The 21,449-nt window shown below is 43.6% G+C and overlaps 1 protein-coding gene across 1 annotated transcript in view; it reads left to right on the top strand.

Moving 5' to 3' along the window:
• The window catches only part of Prkci (protein kinase C iota), a 60,829-nt gene that overhangs the window by 640 nt on the left and 38,740 nt on the right, over window positions 1-21,449 (top strand). The window lies entirely within an intron of this gene.

Below are 21,449 nucleotides of genomic sequence, written 5' to 3'. Positions count from 1 at the left end.
ATCCACGTTTTGGAAGCCCTTAGTTAGGGCGAGATACGGAAAGGTGCGACGACAGAGCTTTAAATCTTCTTTACTACTTGATTACCAAACGTCTAAACTAATGTGGCTGCCAAAAGTAATCCAGTTCTGGATCATTGTGTTAAATAATTTTCTATCATGACTTATCGTAAAGTTCTTCCCTTCCTTTGAATTCGGTTTGTGGCTTGAGATCATTTAGGAGGTGAAAGGCCAGCGTGAGCGTAGAGACTGGAGAGTAGGGATTAACAGAAAACCCAACTGCTTGTCTAGGCAGAAATAAATTGTTTTTAAAAACTTCAAGTACCACAAGGTTAAAAGTGCTGTGCGTGCTTTTACATTCCTGAGGGAATCAGTGCAGATATCAGACCTCCAGATTGCTTTCCTGTTTAAGTTTCAAAGAGAACTGGAGCTCCACATGTCTTAATGCTCAAGGCCTTAGGCTTGCTATCATTCAGCCTCTGTAATGTCGACTGACTTCAGGACTAATTTGTAGGACTTATAGTAGACATTGTTGCTTTTACTTAAAGCACAGGTAAGAGAGGTTTTGACTTTAAAACAATCCTCCCAAATACATTTTTCTTTACTTTTTCTTTGAATTTTTTAAAAAAGTTGATAGTTGTTGTAATGACAGCTTTAGCCATTTTGGTTCATGGTCAGCCGTGAACAAACTTTGCAAGATTGAAAGAATCACAGCCCTCCTTCCATGAGCAAACCACACAACTTTTGATAATTTGAGAGATACTTTACTTTAGAACACTGGTTCTCACCCTTCCTAATGCATTGTCCCTTTAATACAGTTCCTTCTGTGGTGATCCCCAACCATAAAATTATTTTCATTGCTACTTCACAACTGTAATTTTGCTATTGTTATCCATTATAATGTAAATATCTGTGTTTTCCCATGGTCTTATATGACCCCTGTGAAAGGGCCCTTTGACCTCCAAAGGGATTGTGACCCACAGGTTGAGAACTACTGCTTTAGAGTGGGTTCCATTTTCAAAGCTGACAGTTAGTTCATGGCTATTTAAGGTGTAGAGGTGAAATACAGTGGATTTTAAAGAAACTGATTATTGAAACTGGTTAACAAACGAGTCAATATGAATCTGTGCACATAATAGGAAAGCACATATTGTGACCAGGTGTAAAATAAAGTGTGGCTTTTCACTGTCCATTCTCCACAGGCTCTACTGTTGATGGTTAATTTGTGGTTCTTCTGAAGGTTGCACTATTGTTCCAAAAGTTGCGTGTGTAGGGCTGGAGAGCTGGCTCAGCCACTAAGAACACTTGCTGTTCTTCCAGAGGACCCAAATTGGGTTTGAAGTACCTGGATCAGGTGGCTCACAATTTCCTGTAACTCTAGTTCCATGGGACCCCATACCCTCTTCTGGCCACTATGGCATCCCCATACATGTGACACACACACATATACATAAATAGAAATAAATCTCAGAAGAGTTGCATTTATGTTTCTTGAGGTACCATCTTTAGATAGTATTTATTGATTACTTCCACTGAAAGATGAAAATTATAGTGTATTTAATTTTCTTTTTTGGTTTTTCAAGACAAGGTTTTTTTCATGTATCTTTGGTGCCTGTCCTGGTTCTCACTCTGTAGCCCAGGCTGGCCTCGAACTAACAGAGATTCGCCTGGCTCTGCCTCCAGAGTGCTGGGATTCAAGGCGTGCGCCACCACCATCCTGCCTATAGTTTTCTAACTATATACCTTCCGTCTCCTGTCTTGTGCGTCTCTCAGATTTTGGTTGTTTAGCTGTTGTTTTAGTTTTTACTTACTATACCTCACCTCCAGTGACTCAGTGAAAGAGCAAGGGATTGATGCTTTTTCATTTTCCCCATATTTTTATTAGTTTGACAAGTGCAAATAGGCATGTCATGTAAATAATTTCCAAAATTTCTTTGGAAAGAATCAGTGTGTTGACTCTAGAAACACAGGTATTCTGTAGGGATTTTCTTTATTTAGTGCTCCAATTATTAAAAAAGAGAACGAGAATATGGATATATGATTTTTCTGATTAAAATTTCTTGAAGCCATTCTAATTAATATTATCTTTTAAAATTTAGGAAATTTTACTAAAGACACAACTAACTGCATGTCTTTAGTGCTTTATAATCAATAGAAACATCCTAATACTACTTTTTTCCCCAAGCTTCCTCTAAGGACAACCTCAGTACTCTAAACTGTACCATTTTCTGTTCTCTGAGTCAGCCATTAAGATTATATGTTTATTAACAATAAACTGGTGGTTATATTACAGACAGCTGCTTATTAACATCGATGAGGCCAAAATGAGTCACTAGCAAGGATAGTTAATAAATAAGTTGGAGAGCAAATCCCATACATGATTAGAAAATAGACTCCTTTCCCTTCTATTGGGAAATAAAGGAGGGTTTGCATTTGAAAGTGTTCCGGGGGGCTGGGGATAAACTACTCAGTTGGTGGAGTGCTTGCCTACTGTGCATGAGGCCATCGGGTCCATCCCCAGCACTGCATAGACCTGTCCTGTGGGACACTGTGACCCACCACTTAGGAGGTCAAAGTAGGAGGGTCGGAGAGTGAGGTGGTCTTCACTTTGGATGCCTGGGTACGTGAAACTTTGTCTCAGCAACAAGAAAACTTTCCTTTCATTCGCGTTGAAAGACCTCTGTTGTGCAGCTTCATGCTGCTTCGTCCTAACAGTGTGACTTTCCAGTGAAGGTTGAATCCATGAATGTCTTCAGTGAGTGAATTTCCCTCTCCTTTCAAGCACGGATCCGGTGTACTAGTCTGTTAGGTTTGATTTTGGGGGAAAGCACGTCTTCCTAGACAGAAGAGGCATGCAATTTGACTTTTTCCTAGTTTTTAAAAGTAGGAGATTTTTCTAACTTTTAAAGCACTGACCATCTGGTTTGACTGGAGACCGACTAAGAGTGCTTGTCTTGTGGTCTGCACCCCCTTTCCCCAACATGGGAACTCTTCAGTCAGTGGCCCTTTTCAATTGTTACATAGTGCTGTTGGAGGAAGAGAAACAGGTTTTTTTGGTTAGTGATAGATTGCCATTGTGTGCTTATCCTTATATAAAGGTACTTGTGGAATAGAATTTAACCAGGTAATGTCTGGGCTACTCATTTCTTTACATTGTATGCGTACAGGAGTTGGCAGAAAGCTTGTAGAAAGCACCTTTTAAGCCATTGTTGTTGACTGGTGATTACCGTCCAGAGGATTCCTTCAGTGCATATTAACTCTTTTCGGCAGTGCAGGGGATCATACCAGTTCTTGGAGCCGCCCTCCTCCTGAGCTATGTCCACAGCTCAGGATTGACTCTGCACATTTGGAATGTAGAGCTGTTTGCATTTTTTCCCCTTACTGTGAACAAGTCCCGTCAGGTCTTGTTTTTAAGAGTATTGCAAAATTGTTTTAGCTGTGTACTTTTCAACATTCGAGCTGAGGATGTAGTTCAGCTGGTAGAGTTCTTGCCTAGTGTGCACAAAGACCTGGGTTCGATCCAAGCACTACATTAAACCAAGTGTAGTGGTGCTTGTCTGTAATCCCAGTATTTAGTAAGCAGGGCGATTAGGACTCCTCAAACTCATCCTGGGCTACATAGTCATAGCTTGGAATGTGTCAGACCCTGTCTCAAAAAAAAAAAAAAAAAAAGAGGTGGGAATGGTGGAGTGGGATCCAGATTCATGGGTAGTTGGCCTATAGTGTGGCCAAAGAGAAAAGAACCCTCCCAAGTCTTGACTTTGGTAACACTGAGATGGATGAATGGCTTGTTGGCACTGAGGACTGAAGCTGAGGAGTTGGAGAAATTGGTGAGGCCCGAGAAGCACATGCACACTGAGGGGCTGAAGGAGAAACCGAAGGAAACAGCTGTTCAGAAGATTCTCCCCAGTGCCTGCTCCTCCCCTCTGATAGTCTCTGGGTAATTGGCTGGCCTCAAACTCACTGATAACTGAGGCTGGCCTTGAACTCTCCATCCTCCAGGCTGTTCCGCCTGAGTGCTGGGATTACAAGATGTTTGGGAACACATTTTTCTGTGTGTTCTCTCTCCTTCCTTCCTTCCCTCCCTCCCTCTCTCCCTTCACAGCTCTCTCCTTCCCTTGGCCCCTTCTTTTCTTACACAGCATCTCATGTAGCCCAACCTGGCACCTAGCTTACTCTGTAGCAGAGGGTGGCCTTGAGCTTGTGGTTTTCCTACCTGTATCTCCCTAGAGGTGGAATAACTGGTGTGTGCCACCACACTCTGGTTTTATGTCATGCTGGTGCTCTAACCTAGGGTCTCTTGCATGCCAGGCAACCATTTCACCAAGTAGCTGGTTTTCCAACCTGTTTTCCCTTCTAATTTGTTGATGGAACATTGGCATTTTGTCTGTTAAAGTTGCTAGGCAATTCTCAGTCTGTTGTTTATCTGAAGATTTTTAGTTTTGTGTAATTAAATCTGTTCTCCACCCCCCCCCCCTTATATGTGGCTTCTTGGTTTGTTGTCTTAAGTAGATGCACTTCTCATTTACAAGTAGTCTACAGCTTTGTATTGTGCAGGTTTTAAGTAATCATCTTCTCAATATTATATTTTGGGGTATAGTCATCAGTAGTTTTGTGATACAACTTATGTTTTAAAATTCTACTAACATTTTTTGAAAGAGGTCTTGTAGCTGGAGTTATCTCCAGTCCCGCCTAGGCCCGCAGCCACTCAGACCCAAATAAACACATAGAGACTTATATTATAAACTGTATGGCTGTGGCAGGCTTCTTACTATCTAGTTCTTATATCTTAAATTAACCCATTTCTATTAATCTATAAGTTGCCACGTGGTTCGTGGCTTACTGGTACTTTACATTTTACTTCTCATGGTGGCAGCTGGCAGTGTCTCCTGACTCAGTCTCCCACTTCCCAGAATTCTCCTCTCTCTTTGTCCTGCCTATACTCCCTGCCTGGCTACTGGCCAGTCAGCACTTTATTTATTAACCAATCAGAGCAACACATTCACAGCATACAGATATCCACAGCAAGTCTTTCACTACTGGTTTGAAATAACTGTTACATACTGTATTTCTCACATTGTGCATAGATAACCGTTCTGTGCCATTGATTTGGGGAGAGATCTGCTTAGTACATGCCACAACTTGGTTATTACAGGATATAGTTTGATGTGCTTTGCGGAAGTCTTATTTATTTAATCTTCTGTTCCCAGGGTTTTTGTTTTGGTTGAATATTGTGCATTTTACCAAGGATTTCTTGCTTTCACAAATGAGAACTTTTATTTCCTCTTATTTTGCATTACTGTGACAAATATCTTAAGGAGTTGTGTCGGCTCATGCTCTCAGTGGTCCTCTCATAATAATCTGATGGATACAACTTCAGGAAGGAGTTACGTTGGCTCATGGTCTCAGGGTGCTCTCATAATAGTCTGACGGAAACAAGGAAGGAGTTGTGTCAGCTCATGGTCTCAGAGGGTTCAGCACATCATTTCTTGGCCCCATGTACTTGATTAAGACATCATAGTGGCAGATGCTTGAGGCAAAGGACAGCTATTGACATTACAGTGGACCAAGAAGCACCGGCTCACTGTGACCTGCTTACTCTGGCTAGGCCTCACCTTCCAGTGTTTCCAGAACCTTACAAAACAGTGCCTGCAGCTGTGTGCTAAACATTCAAACAGTGAACCTGTGGGGGACATTTCAGATTCAAACCGTATCTTTCTCATAGGCTTACTGTATCCTTTTTTTATTTTAGTTGGAGTCTTTCTGTGTTGCCTTGACTGGTGTAGTATTCGTAGCCTCAAGTAATTCTCTTGCCTCAACTTCCCTAGCAACCAGAATTACAGGGCTTGCCATTGTGCTCAGCTTTATGTCCCTGCTCTTTTTGTTGTTTTTTAAAGATAGGGTCGCGCTGTGCAGCCTGGCTGGCCTGGAACCCACTATGTAGACCAGGCTGGCCTCAAACTCATAGAGATCTGCTGGAATTAAACAGGTGCACTACCAGCCTGGTCTGCAGAACAAGATCCAGGACAGGCACCAAAACTACATGGAGAAACTCTGTCTCGAAAAACCAACAACAACAACAAAAAAGATTATTTAGGAGCTGGAGAGATGGCTCAGTGGTTAAGAGCACTTGCTGCTCTTCCAGAGGTCCTGAGTTCAATTCCCAGCACCCACATGGTGGCTCACAACCATCTGTAATGAGATCTGGTGCCCTTTTATGGCCTGCAGGGACACATGCAGACAGAACACTGTATACATAATAAATAAATAAATAAATAAATAAATAAATAAATAAATAAATAAATAAATAAACAAACAAACAAACAAATAAATAAATAAATAAAAGAGGTGCACTGCCATGGCTGGATACTACCAGCTTTTGTATGTTTAAACGGAACTGCCATTTATTAATAATCGTTTCTTGGTTACCTGTCCTGGAGTCTGGAGGATGATGTCATTCATCTGACTGACTGTTTTGCTGCTCTTCCTCATCTTATTTTTCTTAACTATTTGGCTGGGACAGTGTTGGACTAGAGCAATGCTTTTCTCTTAATAAAATAATTAGTAGTGAGAAATTTCATCAGCTACTTTTTAAAATGTTAACATATTACAGTTTCAGGAATTGTGGTTATATTGTACTTATTTTTTTTTAATGTTCGCAACAGTGCTCAGGGAGGTTTGACATTATTTTCACTTTATAGGTAAGATTGAGGCTTAGTAAACACCAATACAAAGTTGGGCGTAACTTTCAAAGAATTCTTCCTTTTATGTGCTTGCTGACTTTGTGCTTTTTTTGTCTATTTTTAAATTTCACCGTTGTTGCTTTTTTTTTTTTTTTTTTTTTTTTAAGAGAGGTTTATTTCGTGGGGTAACTTACAAGTAAAGGGATAGGTTACAGGGTTCGGGAGAGGTGGAGTGCAGAACTCTGCTCGGTCTAACTCCAGCATCAGGATCTAGGAACCAAGAGAGCCGGCACATCTGGATCTCCTCAGGTCTTTTTTGTTGTTGTTTTTGTTTGTTTGTTTGTTTGTTTGTTTTTGGAGACAGGGTTTCTCTGTGTAGCTTTGCGCCTTTCCTGGATCTCACTCTGTAGACCAGGCTGGCCTCTAACTCACAGAGATCCACCTGCCTCTGCCTCCCAAGTGCTGGGATTAAAGGCATGAGCTACCACCGCCCGGCTATTTAAAGATTTTTTTATTTTGTGTGCATGATGTATGCCTCCATGTATATATATATATGTCTCATGTTCATGTCTGGTGTCCGTGGAAGTCAGCAGAGTGTGGTAGACCCCTGGCATTGGAGTTACAGGTTGTGAGCCACCATGTGGGTGCTAGGAACTGAATCCTGGTCCTTTAGAGAAGAGCAACTGGTACTCTTAACCACCAAGCCTTCTCTCCAGATTATTTACATCATTTTTAAAATTAAGATTTAACAGAATTGATCCATTATGGCATTTTCCTATAAATATGTCATTCTTCCTCATTGCCTCCCCACTGCCCTCTGCCGTTCCCCTTCCCCTCTCCTGCCGTCCCCTCCTGCTGTCCCCTCCTGCTGTCCCCTCCTGCTGTCCCCTCCTGCTGTCCTCTCCTGCTGTCCTCTCCTGCTGTCCCCTTCCCTCTCCTGCTGTCCTCTCCTGCTGTCCCCCCCTGCTGTCCCCTCCTGCTGTCCCCTCCTTGAGCCACTGCCTTCTCTCTCCTGGTCCGCTCTCTACTTTCATGACACACACCACTCCATAGACATAAATAGATTAAAAAACAGTCTTCATATGAGAGAAATGATGAGGTGTTTGTCTGAGTCTGACTTACTTCACTCAACAGTGATTTCCAGTTCTGTCTGTTTTCCTGCAGGTGTTATGTCTTCCTTTTTCTGTATGGCTGAGTAAAATTCCATTATGTCTATGTACCATGTTTTCTTTATTCATTCATTTGTTGATGGATGTTGTGGTTTAAATAAAATTGGCCCCATAGGTTCAAATATTTAAATGCTCTGTCATTAGGGAGTGGTGCTACTTGAAAGGTTGGTGTGTGGCTTTGTTGGAGGAAGTGTGTCACTGGGGGTAGGCTTTGGGGTTTCAGAAGCTCAAGCCAGGCCCAGTGTCCGTCTCTTCCTGCTGCCTGTGGATTAGGATGTAGAATTCTCAGCTCCTTCTCCAGCACCATGTCTGCCTGCATCTTGTCTTGCTTTCCACCATGATGTTGATGGACTAAACCTCTGAAGCTGTAAGCCAGCCCCAATTAAATGTTTCTGTATTAGAGTTGCCGTGACCATGGTGTCTCTTCACAGCAGTAGAACACTAAGACAATGGACACCTGGGCTGCTTCCCTCCCTCCCTCCCTCCCTCCCTCCCCTCCCTCCCTCCCTTTTTCTGACTCATAACAACTGTAAGTGTTGCACTAGTGAACATGTATGTGCTGCTGTCTGTAGCTAGAGTTTTCCTGCCTGGCCCACAGTCAGGACAAATCTGACACCCACCAGTCCCACAGCCACTCAGACCCAACCAAATAAACAGAGAGACTTATATTGGTTACAAACTGTATGGCCGTGGCAGGCTTCTTGCTAACTGTTCTTACAGCTTAAATTAATCCATTTCTATTAATCTATACCTTGCCACATGGCTCGTGGCTTACCGGCATCTTCACATGCGTCTTGTCATGGTGGCGGCTGGCAGTGTCTCTCTCACCCAGCTTCCTGTTCTCTCCATTCTCCTCTCTGTTAGTCCCGCCTATACTTCCTGCCTGGCCACTGGCCAATCAGTGATTTATTTATTGACCAATCAGCAACACATTTGACATACAGACCATCCCACAGCAGCTGTCTCTGCGGTGTGCTGACTTGCACTCCTTTAGGTCCGTACCCACTTGTGGTAGTTGGCTTTTGAGTTGTTGAGGAGCACACCCATGGATATTCATGGCAGCACACCAGTCGATGGTCCCACTAGTGTAAGGCTTCTTCTTCCCCACACCCTGACAGTTTGTTGTTGCTTGTTTTTTTTAATTAGTTAATTTGTTGTTGTTTTGTTTTTTGAGACAGGGTTTCTCTTTGTAGCTGTGGCTGTCCTGGAACTTGCTCTATAGCTCAGGCTGGCTTTGAATTCACAGAGGTCCACCCTTCCTCTGCCTGCTGAATGCTGGGTAATTTATTTATTTGTATTTTATGTGTGTGAGTGTTTTGCCTGCATGAGCCCATGGAGGTCAGAAGAGGTTGTCAGATCCCCTGGAACCGTGTGGGTGCTGAGACCCAAACCCAGGACCTCTGCAAGATCAACAAGGGCTCTTCACCACTGAGCATCTCTCCGGCCCTGTGCTTGTTTTCTTGATGGTGGCCATGCTGACTGGGGTGCCTGGGATCTCAAAGTAGTTTTCATTTTCCTGATGGCTGAGCATGTTGCACACTTTCCATGAATTTATTGGTCATTCTGATTTCTCCTGAGAGCTGTCTGTTCAGTTCATTAGCCCATTTATTGATGGGGTGATTTTCTTGAAGTTTAAATTTTTGTTGTTCCTTCCGTGTTCTAGATATTACTCTCCTGACCGATGTGTTGTCAACAAACAGCAAAGTTGTTTTTCCCTGTTCTGTGGGCTGTCTTTACTCTGGCGATTGTTTCCTTTGCTGAAGAGGAGGTTTTTAATTTCATGTATTCCTGCTTATCATTTCTTGGGATTATTCCTATGTTATTGGAGTCTGTTTCAGAAAGTCCTTGCTTTGCCTATATTTTGAAGTCTTTTTCTGTAGCATTTCCAGAGTTTCAGGTCTGCCATTAAGGTATTTGATCCATTTTGAATTAATTTCAAAATGATTACATTTATTTTTTGTCTATGCAGCGTGTGTGTGTGTGTGTGTGTGTGTGTGTGTGTGTGTGTGTGTGTGTGTAGGGGGCACACATGCTTTGGTGGATGTGTGAAGGTCAGCAGACAACTTTTAGGAGTTAGTTCTCTTTACCATGTGGGTTCTGAGGATCGAATTCAGGCCCTCAGACTTTCAGCAAGCCCTTTTACTTGCTGAACCATCTCACTGGTCTCCATTTTCAATTGATTTTTAGGCAGAATTACAGATAGGGATCTTATTTTAGTTTTCTACTATGTACTATATATTACTGTATACTAAATGTGGAAACCAGTTTTCCCAGCACCATTTTTAAAATTTTATTTTTAAATTACAGTATAATTACATCATCTATCCCCCTTCTCTTTACTCCCTCCACCCACTACTGTTTCCCTCACCTCGTGCTCCTTCTCAAATCCATGATCTCTTTTCTTCGTTACTGTACACACGCACACTCACACAGGAACACACACATATGCAGGGCTCAGCGTATATGAATGCCTGACTATGCAAACAGAACCTGCTGCATCTGTTTAGTGTTCCTTGTATGTATATGGGTTCAGGGCTGACCACTTTGTTTGGGATAACCAATTAGGGCTCATCCTTGGGAAGACTTCATTTTACCGTCTCAGCAGTCCTTAATTGCCTGTAGTTCTGTCTTCAGTGGGTTCGGCAAGGTACCCCTCCTCCACGTCAGCATGTCTGTTGGTGGGGTTCTTAGGACTTGTTCGGTCAGCCGTGTTATTGCAGGTGTGGTGGGCTCAGCTTCCCTGTCATTTCTAGGAAACAGGCTCACAGTAGCTCCGGTCCTCTGGATCTTAGTATCGTCCCCCCTGCCTCCTCCTGTGGCGTTCCTTGAGCCTTAGGCCCAGCACCATTTGTTAAAGAGGCTATCCTCTCCTACTGTGTGCTTTTGACCCTTTTGTCAAGAATTAGGTGGCAGTGCTGTGTGAGCTTCTTTGTGTTCTCTGTGGTGTCCTGCTGATGTGCGTGGGGTTTTGTTACTGTGGCTCCTTGGTATATAACTTGGACAGGTGCTGTCGTACCTCCATCATCTCTCTGTCTGCAGGATTTTGTGTTTCCATAGGAACTTCAGGATTGTTATTTCTAGTTGTATGAAGAAATGTAACTGGAATCGGTGGGAATTCTGTTGAATCTAGAGGTGATTTTGGTAGTATAGCCATCTTTCTTCTCTTTATTAATTCTGCCAACCCATGAAATGGAAGGCCCTTCCATCTTCTCACGTCATCTTCAGGGCCTTCGTTTCTGCTGTAAAGTCTTTCACTTAAATTTTTCTCAGGATTATTTAGTTATTTATTTAGAAGCTACTGTGAATGGGATTTTTTTTTCCCTACAGATTTATTTCTGGGCAAGTTCACTGGTATATGGAAAAACTACTGATTGTTTTTTCAGTCCTCCTGCTTTGCTGTGAGAATGCTATCATGATAGGATGTTGACTCTGCTTTCCTGTCTGTCACTTTTCCGTCTTAGGCTCTGGCTTAAAGATTGAATACTGTTGAGTAGGAACGGTGAGAGTGGGCATGTTTGTCGTGCTTTTCCTTTTAGAAAATGCTCTCAGTTTTTCCCCATTTAGTTTAACATTGGCTATAGGTTAGTCATATACAGCCCTCCCTCTTTTCTTATTTGTGTGTGTGGTGTATGTGTAAGTGTGTGTATATGAGGGTGTTCCTACCTATGCATGTGCACGTGGAGCTGATGATGTTGATTATCCTCCTTGATTGCTCTCCTCCTCATTTTTGAGACTGGGTCTTACTGAACCTGGGGCTTGCCTTTTTGGCTAGGCAGCGAACCCTTGGACCCTTCTGCCTCTCTCTCCTTGGTCCCCATCTCCATGACCCTGCAGTTACAGGTGCTTGCTGCCATGCTCAGGTTTTTTGATTTTCTTCTCAAGATAGTATTTCTCTGTGTAGCCCTAGCTGTCCTGAACTCGCTCTGTAGACCAGGCTGGCCTCGAACTCAAGAGATCCGCCTGCCTCTGCCTCCCAAGTGCTGGGATTAAAGGAGTGCACCTCCACTGCCTGGCTTTTGTTTGTTTGTTTGTTTTTCTTTTAATATCTATTTATTCTTATTTCATTAGCATTGGTGTTTTACCTGCCTGTATGTCTGTATGAGGGTGTTGGATCCCCTGAAACTGGAGTTACTAGACACTTGTGAGCTGCCATGTGGGCGCTGGGAATTGAACCTGGGTCTCTTGGAAGAATAGCCAGTGCTCTTAACCACTGAACCATCTCTCCAGCCCTTGTTTATTTTCTTAATGTAGGTGCTGGGTCCTAAAATTCAGGTCCTTGTACTTGCATGGCAAACATCCACTGAGCCGTCTTCACAGACCCCATTTACAGGCTTTATGTTGAGATACGTTTCTTCTGTTTCTTGTCTCCTTAAGGCTTTTATCTTCAAGGTGTGTTGAACTTTGATGAAGTCCTTTTTTGCATCTATTGAGATAATCATGTGATTTCTGCCCTTAATTCTACTTATATATTGTATTATAGTTAATAATTTGTGTGTGTTGAACCAATATTGCATGCTTGGGATGGAACCAACTTGGTGATGGTATCTGATCTTATGTGTCCTTAATTTGGTATACACGTATTTTGTTGGGGATTTTTGTGTCTGTGTTCATCAGGGAAAGCGGTCTGTAATCTTCGTTTGTTGTGTCCTTATCTGGTATGGCCATCAGGATAGCACTGGCTTCCTTTTCCATTCCGTGAACGGATTTTAAGAGTGGAGGGTAGCCCTTCCTTAGAGGTTTGATAGACTCAAGCAGTGAGTCTGTCCAGTCCTAAGCTCTTCTTTTATCACTGCTCCAGTCTGTGGTGAAGTTGTTATGTCTTCTTGATTTCATTTGGTTAGGTCAGATGTGTCCAGTTAGCCATTTCTTCTACGTTTTCCAACTTTTCTGAGTGTGTGTTTCAAAGTATTCTCTAATTATCCTCTGCATTTCTACTGGAGCCTTTAAAAACAATGCTTTTTTCTATCTCAGCTTTATTAATTTGAGTCTTTTGGTTAGTTTGGCTAGAGCTTGTCAATCTTCTTTATTTTTTCTGAGAATCAACTTTTTGTTCAATTGATTCTATGTATTATTTTTTGGGTCTCTATTGTCCTGATCTTTATTATTTGTTCAGTCGATTCAATGTATTATTTTTTGGGTCTCTATTAATTTATGCCCTGATCTTTATTATTTGTTTAGTCAATTCTATGTATTATTTTTGGGTCTCTATATTTATGTCCTGATCTTTATTATTTGTTCAATTGATTCTATGTATTATTTTTTGGGTCTCTATTAATTTATGTCCTCATCTTTATTATTTGTTCAGTCGATTCTGTGTATTATTTTTGGGTCTCTATATTTATGTCCTGATCTTTATTATTTGTTCAATCGATTCTATGTATTATTTTTGGGTCTCTATTAATTTATGTCCTGATCTTTATTATTTGTTGCTGTCTGTTTTCTGCTTTTATGTTTGCTGTGTTTTTTCCCCTTCAAAAGCCCTGCGTATATCATTCGGTTATGTATTTGAGATTGTTCTGATTTTTTTTAACATAATTTTTTGTAGTTGGTTCTTTGGGAATTTCATATCGTGCACCCCAATCTCATCTATCTCCCAATCCCTCCACATCCACTCCTCACACTTGTAATGTTCCCCCTACAGGCAAACTAAAAAAGAAATAATAAAAATAAGATAAAGATTTAAAAAAATATAAGAAAAATAAAAATAAAAATAAAAAATACAAATACGAATATCAACTTCTATTAACACAAACCAACAAGCCGGGCAGTGGTGGCACATGCCTTAAGTCCCAGCGCTTGGGAGGCAGAGGCAGGAGGATCTCTGTGAGTTAGAGGCCAGCCTGGTCTACAGAGGGAGTTCCAGGACAGGCTCTAAAGTTACATAGAGAAACTCTGCCTCAAAAAACAAAACAAAAGAAAACAAAAAACCAACAAGAAACAGACAAACCAACCCCCAGACACTTGGCTCCTCCATCTTTGCCTCTCCATCACCTCTTCATTTGTCTTAGTGGCCCTGGGAGCTGCTTTGTATCATCCTTTTGTCCAAACAGCTTTTCTTGCAAATGTTCATTGTGTAATGAATGTGTTGTTGGTCAAGTTCAAGGCCTCTGGCCTCAGGCACACCATCAACACTAGACCCCCACAGAAACTCCCTGGACTTCCTACTGTTGCCCTGAGCCATGTAGACCCTAGGTCATGGCTCTGCAGGCCCAGTTCCTTCACACATTCCAGCAAGTCATAGATGGCAATGGTAGATGTTGGGGTGTGCTACTACCTCAAAGCCCTGGATATGTGCCTGGGTGGCTGCTGAATTGATCAGTCCAGGCCTCTGGGACCACCCCCTCCAGTGAGGGGTGGGGCCAACTCGCCTAGGCCCATGGGGAGGGGAGGGGCCTGCTTTCCCAAGTGTGGGAGGGCCAACTCTCCCGCACCCATGGTGAGGGGTAGGGACAGCCTTTCTAAGTATGAGGGTGAGGGTTGGGAGGGCAGCAGCTCTCTTATTAGGGGTGGGGCCAGCTTTCCTATGCCAGAGTCATTGGAGTCCATTATCCCAGGGCTGGTGAGAGATGGGATCAACTTTTCCTGGGCCAGTGAGGGGCCGGGCCCGCTCAGCAAGGCCTTCGGTACTTAAACTCATGGTTCGATACATGGATCACATGGGCCCCTGTGGTAGCACAGGCAGTGGACATCAATACAACTGTGGCAGGACCACGGAGCCAGCAGCAGCTTGGGCCCAGATAAGCATGGGTCCAGCAACAGCATGGTCCCTGGACTCCATCATGGTCCCAGGTGGTGGTAGTGACCCTAAGCAGTCAATGGTAACTGGAGCCACGAACCTCAGCACAGACCCTGGCTGCTGTAGGGCCATGGATCCAGTCATGGTCCCAGCTATAGTTTGGCCGGGATGTCAATATGCCCCCGGGTATACCGATCTGTTTGGCCCCTACAGCAGCATGATCCTCGGGAACCAACGGGACCTCAGGTGTTGGCCCATGTCCCAGGCATCTGCATTGCCTTCAGTGGTAAAGGACATCAACACAGACCCCAGTTGCTGTGGGGCCATGGACCCAGAGGTGGCCCTGCGCAGTAACCTGGCCCTTGGACGACTCCATGGCTACGGGGCAGCGCAGGCCACTCAGATCGGCAAGGCCCTAGAAGCTGCAGGGCCCTTGAAGCCCCAACATGGTTATAGGTGGTTACCCAGAAGCCAGCCACCCTTTTGGTCTTTCGTGAGAACCTGGGCCATGGACATCAACATAGACCCCAGCTGTGGTAGAACCCAGACATGGTCCTCAGCAGCCTCTTGGGCCTAGATATCACTGTGGCCCCGAGTGACTGCACAGGCCCCTCAGATTGGCATCGCCCTGGCTGCAAGGTGGCCCTTGGACAACATGGACCCAGGTGACTGCCCAGACCTCGTGCATCCGCGTGGCCTTCAATGGTATCAGGAGCCATGAATATCAGCACAGACCCTGGTGCAGTAGGGCCATGGACCCAGACATGGCCCATGGCTGCAGCCCATGCCTGGGCATGAATGCCACTGTGGCCCCAGGTGGCAGCCCAGTTTACCCCAATCTGTATGGCCCTGGTGGCAGCATGACCCCAGGCACCAGTATGGCTTCCGGTAATCTGGGCATCTGCACCACCCTCAGTAGTAACAGGAGCCACTGACATCAACACAGACCCTGGCTGTGGGAGGGCCATGGATCCAGACATGGCCCTGGCAGCAGCTCAGTCCTAGTCGACACCCCGGACACAGGTGGCAGTGAAGTCTACTCAGATCATCGTGGCCCTTGGTCGGCAACATGGCCACAGGTGGCAGCCCAGAGCCGGACATCCATATGGCCGGCTATGGCAGTATCTAGGGCCACGGGACATCAACACAGACCCCACTGCAGTAGGACCACAGACCCAGACATGGCCCTCAGCAGCATCCCAGGTCCCGCCCAATGCCACCATATTCCTGGATGGCAGCGTAGGCCACTCAGATCAGCATCACCCTGCTGCAGGGTGTCCCTCTGGCCCCATGTGAGGGCCCAGACCCTGGGCTCCCACCCAATCCTCGATGGTAACAGGCACCTTGGATATCAGCACAGACCATGCTGCTGTAGGGCCACATTGTTCTGATTTATGATGTAAGTTTTCATGGCTGCTGACTGCCATAGGTATTTTCTGGAGGTTCTGGTAAATTGTGCTTTCAGTTTTGTTTGATTGGAGGAATTTTTAAACATCACCTTGATTTCCTCAGTATCTCACTGATCATACAAGAGTATATTGTTCAGTCTTTAAGTAATTGAGTAGTTTTTGTAATTTCTCTTGCTACTGATTTCTGGTTTCTTCCATATGATATGAAAAGAGAAATACTTTCGCCTTTTCTAAGACTTGCTGTGGTCTAGATTATGGTCCATTTTAGGGAAGGTGTGCAGACTGCTGAGAATGTGTTTCTTCTCTGTTGGACGGACTAGTCTGGACATCTGTGAAGTTCATTCGTTCTGTAGTCTACTTTAACTGAAGTTTATTGGTTGCTTTTCATTTGGATGACCTCTCTGAAGATGAGATTGGGGTACTGAAGTCACCCTCTACTACTGTACCAGGATTTCTGGGACCTTTTATGTACAATAGGGTTTGTTTTTTTTTAATTGGGAGCCCTGGTATTTAGTGCATATGTATACAAATTTTACGTATTCTGTGTGTGCATAGATGTGTAGACAACGTTGTGTGTCAGTAGTAACCTTCAACCTCATTGGTGACAGGTGCCCCCCTTTTCTGTGTGTGTGTGTGTGTGTGTGTGTGTGTGTGTAGCCCTGGCTGCCTTGGAACTCACTATGTAGATCTGGCTGGTTTTGAACTCACACAAGATCCACCTGCCTCTACTTCCCAAGTGCTGGGATTAAAGGCATGCTTTACCATGCCTAGAAAGACAGGGTCTCTTTATCACTCCTATGTACCCCGGATCCTGCCAGCTTCCAGGTGTCTCCCATCTCTCCTCCCATGTCTTACCTTGACCTGCTTTAGGTGGGTCTGGGGATTTGAACTTGGGTCTTATGAGTCATCTCCCCTAGTCTGTTGTCTAACTTGGAAGGCATCAATGGGCTTTTGAATAATTACTGTGAGATTACATGACTCTTCTCTGTCCAGTGGTTCTACCATCTGTGGGTAATCCTGCCCAGGCAATTATTATAAATTAAATAAAGTTCAAATATTTTCTAAATAATCTGTGTATTTCAGAAGAAAAGTTTATGTTTAAACAGCAGAACTCAGTGTTGCTTCTTCTTGACTTTACTTTTAAAATCATCCCTGAGGAAGCTTTAGATTTTATATTTCAGAAAACAAGATCATTGTATTCCTAAACAGTTGTCTTCTGGAGCCCACTAACAAAATTAATGATCCCCCCCCCCTTTTTTTCCTTTAAAAATTGAGTAAAACTGTATCTAAATTTGCCACTTAGGGACTCTGCGGTAAAACACTGATCTGTTGACCATCAATAAAGTAATTTATGCTAAGGACAGAGCAAAACCAGAAAAATCCTGTGAGTGTACTGTTTGCACCTTTTGAATGCATGCCATCCTCAGCTCACTTTGAACTTGGTTTTGTAATTGGGGTCTGGTAATTGTGCGGTGTTGTAAACACAGTGCTTTCCCGAGTAGAGAAGTGTTTACACAAACGTTCCTTAAATGCTTTCATGCCTGGAACTTAAGGAATGGCAGTTGGTAAACCACCCCCTTCTCTTAGTCTCTTAAGGAAATATGCACTTTGGCTTTTTAAATATTACACAGATATTTCCCCAGGTGTCATGATCCCTAGATACAATCCTCTCACTTGGGAGGCTAAGGCAGGAGGATGAAGAGTTCAAAGCCAGCCTGGGTTGTGTAGCAAGACGTTCTTTCAAAAGCCAAAAAATAAGTTTCAGTTTTAATGTTCTGCTGTTCTTTATTTTAAACTCAGGAAAAGTAAAGTTTCAGAAAACTCGTGTGTGTGTGTGTGTGTGTGTGTGTGTGTGTGTGTGTGTGTGTACATACACATGCGTGCTTGTATCTGTATTGACTTTAATTCTATGTGGAATTTAATGAAGAAGCTGTTTTAAAGATTTATTTTTATTTTCTGTGTATGAGTGTTTTACCTGTATGTATGTCTTACATGTCTGTGCACTACATGTGTAGTATGCCCTTGGAGACCAGAAAGGGGTGTTGGATCCCCTGGAAATGAGTTACAGACCGTTGTTTACCACCATGTGGGTTCTGGAAATTGAACCCAGAGCTAGTGCTTAACCACTGAGCCATCTCTGCAGCTTAGGAAGTCGTATTTTGTTGCTGATAGTATTTTTCCAATAAAGATAATTTGCTTTTAGTGAAGATAACTTTAGTTTTTTTCTTTGCCACAAACATTCTTTAGAACCCTTTTTTTCTCTTCTACTTTAATTCTGAACTACATTTTCCCAGCCATTATGGCCGACTAGTAACCTGGAAGGTACTTTGAAACAGTGCTTTGAGGCATTAGAAGAAGGACCACGATTACTTGTTTGTTTGGTTGGTTTTTCGAGACAGGGTTTCTCTGTGTCGTTTTGGTGCCTGTCCTGGAACTCGCTCTGTAGCCCAGGCTGGCCTTGAACTCACAGAGCTCCGCCTGGCTCTGCCTCCTGAGTGCTGGGATTAAAGGCGTGCGCTACCACTGCCCGGCATGCTGTTATTTTTGAGATAGGTTCCCACTTGTACTTCTGACCCTCCTGCCTTTGCCTCTTGAGTGCTTAGATTACAGGTGTGCACCACCAAGCCTGGTTTACACACCCAGTGCTGGGGATCAGATTCAGACATCCTGTGGGCTAGACAAACCCAGTACTTGCCGAGCTATAGCCTTGGAATTGTGTGTGTGCTTGACTTGTTTATTTTGCCGTACATAATGTCCTCAGGGCTTGTCTATGCTATATACTATGTATAATTTCTTTTTGACTCTGAAGGATAGCCCATTGTATGTGTATACCACACTTACCCCCACACTGTGGATAGATGCTTGTGTCCTTCCAGCTCTTGGTTGTTATGAATAATGCTGCTGTGAATACAGGAGTGCAAATATTTTTTTGAGGCTATTGTGGAAGGTATTTCTTTTTTAGTCAGTTTGCCATTTGTATATATGCCATTTGTATACTGATTTATGTGTGCTAATTTTGTATCTTGTACTTTGCTGAAAGTGTTTATCAACTGTAGAAGTTCTTGGTGGAGTTGTTAGGGTAATATACTGCAATGGTCTGAATATTTGCCCCCCCCCCCAGTCCACGTTTTAGAAGGTGGGGGTCTACTGGAAGTTGCCTTGCCTCTGGTGAAGGGGTTACTACCTTGGTGAAGTGACCCTAGACTAGCCCTTTTTGAGGACACAACTACAAGTTGCAAGTCTTTGAAACAGAAGTTGAGGCTGAGCAGGCAGTAAATCCACAGTGCCTTCATCTTGGACTTCTGTCTCCGAGATGGACAGATGGACATAAATTCATTCCTGTTGTGTGTGAGGCCTCTCAGGTGTGGAATTTATTAAATCAAACTGAAAGAAACAAGACATACATTGTCTGGCATCTGCTATGGAAAGCCATAGTTCAGGGTCTGAGCATGGGTAAGGTTTATTTGGGAGTAACAGTTATGGAAGAGAAGGGAGAAGGAAGCTCTGGGAATCTGTTTGTGCTTCTGTAACAATGTTCTAGATACACAGTCTACAAAGAACAGTCATGGCTCAGTCCAGAAGCTGGAAGGTATGGCACAAAGAAATTTGGTGTCTAGTTAAAGGTCTGATTTCTCTATCTAGGATGGCTCCATTTGGCTCTGTTCTCCAACGAAGTGGGGCACAGAAAAGGGCCAGGAAATCCTGCATAACTTAATCACTTTTCCTAGAGGCCCACTTCTCTCCCCACCCCCTTTTTTGGGCAGGTTTTCACTATATAGCTCTGGCTTGCTCAGAACTCACTATGTAGACCAGGCTGGCCTTGAACTCAGAGATTCACCTGCCTCTATTTAGTGAAATTGAAGGCCTGCACTACCATGCCCAGCACGGCCCCTCTTCTTACTATCACCACAGTGGAGATATTAAGTTGCACCATGAATTTTCGAGAGGACACAGTCTAGACAGAGCACAGGCTTAGGTAGAAAAAATCAAGCTGCCCTGACATTGACACTGAAATGTCAGCATCCCCAGACCTTCACAGGATGAGTTGTGCAACTAGGGCCTTCATATTCCATAAGGTTGCTTGGAGAATGGGGTGTATCTGTGTGTCTGTAGGCAAGCAGTCAGGTCTTTGAGGGGCTGATAACAGGAGATGGTCTAATGACAGCCACAGAGACCATCAGTTTTCCATCACGGTGGGGTGTGCTAGTGCTGAGAAGACCAGCTGGGAGCACAGCATCAGCCTTGTTTAGATTAGGACTCCATATACTGTCGTGACCCTGTGGTTTGTCTTTTAAAACCTGTCAGATGGGACTTAACGTTTAGATTGACAATTATAAAGTTTGAATAAGATATGATTGTTTAAACGTGTGCATATTGTCTTCTAAAGCCAGATATGGTGGCCCACACCAGTAGTCCTAGCACCCAGGAGGCAGAGGCAGGCATGTCTCCGTGAGTTCGAGGCCAGTGTAGTTTACCGAGCAACTTCCAGGACAGCCAGGGCTGAGACCCGATCATAAAGAAACAAGACAGAGCCTGGCAGTGGTGGTGCACACCTTTAATCCCAGCACTCAGGAGGCAGAGCCAGGTGGATCTCTGTGAGTTCGAGGCCAGCCTGGTCTACAGAGTGATTTCCAGGAAAGGTGCCAAAGATACACAGAGAAACCCTGTCTCGAAAAACCAAAAAGGTTGAGAGAGAGAGAGAGAGAGAGAGAGAGAGAGAGAGAGAGAGAGAGAGAGAGAAACAGTACAAAATGTTCTGTGAATGCTTACATTAAAAAATGTATTCCTTTGTCAAAGGTGTGTATTTGATGGAAAATGATTTTCTATAGGAACTTTTTAAATTACCTACATTCTTACAGTACAAAATACTTGACCCCTGTTGTGTTAATAGTAACATGAAGCTGGGTGGTGGTGGTGCACACCTTTAATCCCAACACTCAGGAGGCAGAGGCAGGTGGATTTCTGTGAGTTTAAGGCCAGCCTGATCTACAAATCAAGTTCCAGGACAGCCAGAAATGTTACACAGAGATACCCTGTCTCCAAAAACAAACAAACAAACAAACAAAAACCCAAATAGTAGTAGGAATATATTTACTCATCCAAGAAGTTTAGCTTTTAGTTTTTCATTACTTATTTGTAGATGTGTTAACAATATGCGAATTAAGAAGACTGTAAGACAGATTTACAGTTATAAGATACTGTGTGGTTGGCAAATGAAATAGATTGTAATGTTGATAGTGCTTCTCTCTTCCTACGTAAACTGAGCCTTAAATTAAGGGCCTGTCAGGATTAGACTGTGTAACCAGGATCTGAAGTGTGTGGGGTTGTTCGTGAACAGCGTCTGTAGTAGTTATACACATGGGGCCGTATGAACCAGTGGGGGAAGGAAGTTAGAACAAGATCTAGATTCTTAAACGTCCAGTTGTAACCACACGAGATATGTGTGTGGAGATAG

Source organism: Peromyscus eremicus, chromosome 6 (genome assembly GCF_949786415.1).
Source record: "Peromyscus eremicus chromosome 6, PerEre_H2_v1, whole genome shotgun sequence".
Taxonomy (NCBI): Eukaryota; Metazoa; Chordata; class Mammalia; order Rodentia; family Cricetidae; genus Peromyscus; species Peromyscus eremicus.
Note: the sequence above shows the minus strand (reverse complement) of the source record. Positions and strands in the feature narration are given on the sequence as shown.